Raw genomic sequence first — 7,920 nt, 5'->3', positions numbered from 1 at the left:
TCTAGCCACCGTACTGGAGCTAGGTGACCTAGAATATGGGTAGAGTGTACTAGAATACTTGGGTAGTGGAAAGAGCGGCGGGCAGCGCGTGAGGCACTTGATGTTAACGCTACCAGGTGGCGCCAGCGGCTCCTAAGCGAGCTTTGTACTAACTCAGTGCATAGAGATTTCAGTAGCTCAGAAAAGACCTTTATGGGTAGCATTTCTAGATATTAAAGGAGCTTATGACAACGTAGACAGGGAATTGTTGTGGGATATTCTTCAATACGAAGGCATAGATGACGATTTCGTGGAGCTGCTGAGGGAGATATATCGAGACAACCAAGTACAAGTGGCATGGGAAGGCCGAAAAGGAAATGAAATGGTGGAATTCACCAAGGATTGAAGCAAGGATGCCCTCTGTCACCATTGTTGTTCACGCTTTACGTCAAGGGCATAGAAAGACGACTGGAAAACAGCGAATTAGGTTTTGATTTATCCTACATGCGTAATGGACAAATGGTGCAACAGAAGGTCCCTGGATTGATGTACGCAGACGACATTGTGCTACTAGCGGACAATAAAAAAGATTTACAGATACTTGCGAATATCTGTGGGAACGCAGCGACAAATCTAGGCCTTAAGTTTAGCACAGAGAAATCAGGGATTATGATCTTTAATGAACACACGAGTAACTTCGTGGTGTCAATTCAACAGCAAGTAATACCCATAGTGAAGCAATATAAGTACCTCGGCGTACACATAAACGAAGGAAAGAATTACTCAAGCAACCACCAAGATAATCTGAAAATAAAGGGGAAGCGGAATGCAGCATTAATGAAACACAGAGCACTGTGGGGCCACAATAAGTATGAGGTGGTGCGTGGAATCTGGAAAGGAGTAATGGTGCCAGCGCTAACATTCGCAAATGCCATTATATGCTTAAAATCGGATATATTGGCGGGTTTGGAAGTTAACCAAAGATCAGTAGGCCGGTTGGCTTTGGGAGCACACGGTAATACGACAAATGAGGCAGTGCATGGAGACATGGGTTGGGCCTCTTTTGAAGTCAGAGAAGCACAAAGCAAAATTAGTTTTGAAGAAAGGCTCAGGAACATGGATGAAAAGAAATGGGCGGCTAAAGTGCACAAGTATCTCTACATGAAAAGCGTGGACACAGAATGGAGGAAGAGGTCAAGGAAGTTGGCAACCAAGTACAGGATAATCGAAACTGTAAATAGACAACCAGGGGTCATCAGAAAGAAAGTGAGAGAAATAGAGACCGTGAATTGGATGCAAAGAATGGAAACGAAAAGGACATGGAGATTTACAAGAATGAGAAGAATGAAATTAGAAGGGAAAATCTGTACGATAACACAAAGGGCAGTGCCTTGCTATTTGAGGCTCGAGCCGGTTGCCTAAGGACGAAAACATATCGGAACAAATATTCGGAACTAGATGAGACATGTGTATGCTGCAGTAAAGATCCAGAGACCACTCAGCACATCCTAATGTTATGCGACGGGATCCACCCAGCGAGAACCGTGCAACGTGCAACTCCCAGAAGCGCTTGGGTTTAAAGTGGAAGGAAACATAAACAGATCAGCCGTAGAGATAAGCAAGAGACGATTAGAGTACTGGTGGAAAAAAAGCAGGGAAAAGATGGATACGACCTGATCTCTTAAAATCATAGGCAGCGGCACAAGCTAAATTTTTGAAAAATAAAAATAATGAGAGGTATACAAAAATGATGGATAAAGAACATGTATAATATACCTGATTAAATCAAGCAGGCTAGGTGACTATTTGTCGCCGCTCCGTTTCAAAGGGGATGCCAATAAATCATCATCATCATCATCGAGCACCAGCAAGCGCTCGAAAGCGGTCAGGCAGCCGCAAGCACGGAAGTTTTCTTTTATTATTACTGCAGTTATGCATAGTACTCGCGCTGCAAATGTCATTGATAGCTTATGAGCGAATTAATCAAAGCAATATGACTTCAGCAGGGCTAAGCTTTCGTCAGATTACCTCCGCTGAGGAGACGGCGCCAAGGCACGAAGTGCGTGAAGCTTCGCGCTTACAGTAAGAAGTTGTCTTAGGAGATCTTCCGTGGAACGGTGACGTCTGCGTCAATTTACTGGCGTGTTAATACGAACAGCCCCTGTGAGATGCATATATCACGTCACGAGGGCACGCTCCGGGCACTTCGTACTCCCGCCAGTTCTCTTATCACAGGCACGCGCCTTTGCGGCACTAACAGGCAGCAATTCCAGGTGTTCTGCGCGTTTCTTTTTTCATATTTTGGAGTAAATTTTAAATTAAATCGCGATATCATTATGAGGCACGCCGTAGTGGGGACTCCGGGTTAATTTAGACCACCTGGGGTTCCTTAACGTGCACTCAATGAACGGTACAAGGGTGCTTTTGCATTTCGCCCCCATCGAAATGCGGCCGCCGCGGCCGGTATTCGATCCCGCAACCGCGGGCTTAGCAGCGCAGCACGAAAGCCCCTACGCCACCACGGCGGAGTAATGTTTTGTCCCTGGAGTGGCAATCCTCTCCTCTTTTGTTACGGTTTTCTCTTGTTCCTCAAACACAAGACGAAGGTATCGTTTCATTTAATATTGAAGCATATAAAATGCGAAATTGAAGGGAAAAAAAACATTTTTTACAGACCAACTGTTTATTTAAATCCGTTGGTTCAAGACATGTGCACCAGGTATAATCACAACACAATTTGTTCAAAGCTGGTGTGCGTAAACTGTTCACACGAAAGTTTAAAGGAATGGAGTAAGGTTCCCTGAAAACCAACAAGCACGCTCATGTGCAGCGGCTTAGCTTTAGGTAGTTAGCAGTTTCCTATTTCTGCCACCCAGCGCCAGAAAAAAAAAAAAGCCCTTACAATGACTAGCCGCTTTCTTGTTATGCTTTCTTGTTATGCCATTGTTATGCTTTGCCTTGTTATGCCATTGTTATGCCATTGTTATGCCTTGTTATGCTTTCTTGTTACGCTTTCTTGTTATGCCATTTCACGTACGTAGCGGCCATGCACGTCTGGAAGAGGGCCGAGCGAGACAAACTAAATGCCATGATAAGGAGGGGGATCAAGAGCGCGCTCGGACTACCAAACTACACACGCACCGACCAACTTCTGCAGTTGGGTATTCATAATACACTAGAAGAAATTGCAGAAGCACGAGAAAGGGCACAGATTCTCAGACTCTCCGGCACCACGGCGGGCAGACGACTCCTAACAGAGATGGGCGTCCCCCCGGCTAAAGTCAAAGACTCCTACCAGGGCCTTCCGAAAGAGCCCCGATGCATCCCCAGCGCAACGTGGAAAGAAGGAAGGCCAGGGCCGTTGCGCTCCTACGCCGGGCGACAGAACTCCCGGGCGGCAGCTGCTTCGTTGACGCGGCCCAATATGGCAACAGCAAAAATTTCGCAGTAGTGTCCATCAACCACAAGGGTTCGACCGTTAACGCAGCTTCGGTACGAAGCACGTCGTCATGTGCGGCCGAGCAAGTGGCCATTGCCTTGGCCCTCCTGGACGAGAAACATGCCAACATCTTCAGCGACTCCAGGGCAGCCATACGCGCCTTCAGCGTTGGCGCCGTGTGTAAAGAAGCCTGTCGCATCCTCGACGGTTAAAGCATTGCCACCCACACTCTCACGTGGTTCCCCGCTCACATGGGATCCATCACGGGAGGTCCCACAAACCTCAACGAGCTGGCCCACTCCAAGGCGCGAGGTCTCGCTTTCCGCGACCATGGAGAACTCCCCGGCCAGCCAGGAGTGGTGGAGAACAGAGATCAACCGACAACATACAATGAAATTACGCAGTACTTTTATCTCGGCAGGAGAGACTTTCCCCTTCCTCACAAGAAGTTAAATAGAGCGCAGGCATTGACCCTCAGATTATTGCAAACAGGCTCGTATCCCAGCCCGGCTTTATTACACAAGCTTTATCCCGACACTTATGCCAGTAGTTCTTGCAGGTACTGCAATGACTTCGCTAGCTTGGACCATATGCTCTGGCGTTGCCCCTCGTTACGAGGCACGGAACAAATAAATGAGGACAAGTGGCTCTCCGCTATCAAGAGCCCCGATGCCGGGGCGCAACTATGGGCTGTCCAGAGGGCCCACGATGCGGCGGTCGGGCATGGCCTGACTGTCCCAACGTGGTAGCGGCCCGCTGCGCGCTGAGTCGCGTACCTCAGGACGTTCATTAAAGTTTTCCATCCATCCATCCATCCTTACAATGAAGTGCAGACGGGTAGTCGCAAACCGCCGACGTTTCCGAATGTGGCCTATTTGTCTTTGCGGTGCAAATTCCTATTCCACTGATTTCGTTGGGCTTCGTCTTTCGGGGCTTTAAACAACGACAACGTCCGTTCATTTACCTCACGAAATCCGTGTACCGGCTCTTGCAACCTCATCTCGTCTCCCAATTGTTCGCTCATACCCACTACGGGGGTTGGCCAAGAATCCGGTGATTTCAACTATGTTATTAGAATTTAAACAAAAACTAAATTTGTATAGCAGAAATTAGAAAAATACCATAAAGAATTTTAAGATAAAATAATTTTGACATAAAAAAGGTAAATAATAGGAATAATTCATAATTCTAGAAATCCAGCAAGGTACTCTTTTTGTGCCTCTTATGAAATTGTAAACTCCAAGAAAAGCATCCTTGTGGCTGTGTCCCAGTGAAGTCACCCCAAAAAGAGAGAATCGTTGGCGAGGTTAGTCTTTCGAAATGAAATTTCTAAGTGTTATATCAGTCTTAAAATTCGGTGGCACAACAGAATAACTTCTTGTTGGGCGAGTTGGTGTTTACAGTAGCGCTCGTCTTTCCTTTCCTCTCGTCTTTCGCTGTTGTCTTTTATTTCGAGTTTTGCGCTAATAAGTATCATGTTCGGTGGCACAAGAAGAAAAAAATAAGTGATCAATGAATTCAGGTGCATTGCAAAAAGAACATAGAGGTGACACAGCGAGACCAGACCTGTGTAAGTAAAAAATTTAGAGGCGGTATATGGCATCTCAATTTTGTAAAGGAAACTGACACCGATTATTGTTCTACGGTAAAAGATAGTGGAAATCAGAAGAAGGCGTTAAAATAGATTTTGCGATAGCGCAAGAAAATCTAACGTGTCGGAAACGCGGTAAAAGACGCAGAAACTGCGTCCGCAACCTGACTGACAGCCGCTACTGCGGCTGCGATCTCCTCGGATGGATGGATGGATGGATGAGGCTGAACCCTTTAAATCGGGCGGTGGCATACGCCACCTAGCCATGGCTATTAACATAATTTGTACTTTGTGGTGGGTGAAATTTCACCCCTGCCTTAATTTATCCACCAATCAGATAACCTCTGTTTGGTTATTTCTACCCGCTTAAAGTCTATTTTGCCTTCACTGTCCCTAAACCCCAATGCTTTGAAAAAATCAGCCCCGTTGCCTTGCACTGTAGGGTTAAGCCCCTTACAGAAAAGTACGAGGTGTTCAGCCGTTTCCTCTTCTTCTCCACACGCACAGCACAACGTGTCTATACCTTGGTACTTGACTCGGTACATCTTAGTCCGCAATACTCCCGTCCTGGCTTCAAACAACAAAGAGCTTCCCCTAGAATTATCGTAGATATTTTCTTTGGCAATTTCTTGCTTGAAAGTTCGGTATGTGCCCAGTGCTGATTTCGTCTGCATCCCTGTTTTCCACAGACCCCTCTCTGTTTCCTTAACCTTTTTCTTAACCGCTGTTTCCTGGTTTGCACCCCTCCTGCAGTCCAAATATTTGATTGACAGTTTTCTGGTCAGCTTCCTCCATTTTGTATCAACATTCCTCATGTACAAATAACTGAAAACTCTCCTTGCCCACCGCTTTTCTGCCATCTCTCTCAATCGCTCCTCAAATTCTATCTTGCTGCTGGCTTCCCTGCCCTCGAATGACGTCCATCCCATGTCACCCTGTACCCCCTGATTTGGTGTATTTCCGTGTGCTCCCAGAGCCAGTCTACCTACCCCTCGCTGCTTAGCTTCCAACCTTGCTCGAACCTCTGATCTCATGCACAGGACCGCATTGCCGAAAGTCAAACTAGGGACCATCACCCCTTTCCAAATCCCTCTCACCACTTCGTACCTATTGTAATTCCACAGTGCCCTATTTTTCATCACAGCTGCATTTCTGCTACCTTTAGCCGTCACATATTTTTCATGTTCCGTTAGGTACTCAGCCCCATTGTTTATCCACACTCCAAGATATTTGTACTTATCCACCACCTCCAGCGTAACCTCCTGTATCCTATGCTCGCTGCCCTGATTATCATTAAAAGTCATGACTGCCGATTTTTCTTTACTAAACTTCAAACCTAAGCTATCTCCCTCTTTACCACAGATGTCCATTAATCTCTGCAAGTCTTCCTTGCTGTCAGCCATAAGTACAATGTCATCTGCATACATCAGTCCTGGTAATGACTGTTTAATCCATTCTCCCTGCTTGGAATAGGAAAGGTTGAAGCCAAGTTCGCTCCTCTCTAATTTTTTTCTCTAATCCTTGTAAATACAGCATGAACAACAGAGGTGACAGAGGGCACCCCTGCCTAAGCCCCTGCTGTATCTCTATAGGCCTAGATACCTTGTTTTCCCATTTTATAAGCACCCTGTTACTTTTATAGATATCTTTTAAAAGATTTCTTACTCCATCTTCCACCTCTAGAGTGCCCAGTATGTCCCACAAATCCTTTTGGATTACACTGTCATAGGCTCCCTTGATATCCAGAAAGGCAAGCCATAGGGGCCTGTGTTCCTTTTCTGCTATTTCAATACACTGTGTCAATGAGAACAGATTATCTTCTAACCTTCTTTGTTCTCGGAACCCATTTTGTAGTTCCCCCAGCACCTCCTCGCTCTCCACCCATGCCTGCAGTCTGTCCTTTATAATCTGCATCACCACCCTGTAAACCACTGACGTCACTGTTATGGGACGGTAGTTGTTTATGTCGGCTTTGTCCCCCTTTCCCTTATATATCATGCTCATCCTGCTCAGTCTCCACCCGTCAGGGGCTTTACCGTCCATTATCATTTTGCTCACTGCCTCTCTTAATGCTTTCTTAGATTTTGGGCCCAATGTCTTTATCAACATAATTGGGATGCCATCAGGACCTGTCGACGTGCTACTAGGAACCCTCTTCTCTGCCCTTTCCCACTCGCTTTGTGCCAGTGGAGCCACTGCACTGACTAGTCCATCCTCACCTGATTGAGCACATGCTATGTTTCGTTCTTTAAATTTTTCTGTCATCATTGTTCTTATATGTTCCATTGCCTCATCTCCCTCTAGTCGAACACCTTGAGCTGTAACTATAAACCTCTGCTCTAGGCTAGTCTTATTACTCAAGGAGTTGAGATGTTTCCAAAATTTCTTTGCTGCTTTTCTATCCTTTTTGTTTACTTCTGACAACCATTGGCTCCCCTTTCTTCTGATCTTCTCATTGATCAAATTGGATGCTTCCCTTCTACAGTTTAAGAAGTTGTTCCATTTTCTGCCTACATCAGCTTCTGGTTCACCCCTCTGCTTTGAATATCTGTGTTCCCTGGATGCTTCCTGGCGTTTCTCTATGGCCTTCTTAACCTCCTCATCCCACCAGCTCTTGGGTTTACGTCTTCTGTTCCCTTTTGTCCTGACTCGTACCTTAGTAAGCTCTAGCTCAAATAGTCCTGTTAAATTTGCATATGTCCATTCTGTTTTTGTGTCCTCTGAAATTACTTCCTCAATTTGCTGGGTTGCTATTTCAAGCTGCTTTTCCGAGTAAAATATCCCACCTGGTTGTTCATCTTGCCTCCTACCTACTTTCATTTCCCTTCTAAAACTCACCTTAATACGTTTGTGATCACTACCTAGACTTCTGGAGCCATATTCATCTATGCTCATTACATTTAGCCTATCG

This window comes from Dermacentor silvarum, chromosome 3, assembly GCF_013339745.2.
Source record: "Dermacentor silvarum isolate Dsil-2018 chromosome 3, BIME_Dsil_1.4, whole genome shotgun sequence".
NCBI classification, from domain to species: Eukaryota; Metazoa; Arthropoda; class Arachnida; order Ixodida; family Ixodidae; genus Dermacentor; species Dermacentor silvarum.
The sequence above is the reverse complement of the archived record's forward strand: the minus strand, read 5'-3'. Positions refer to the sequence as shown.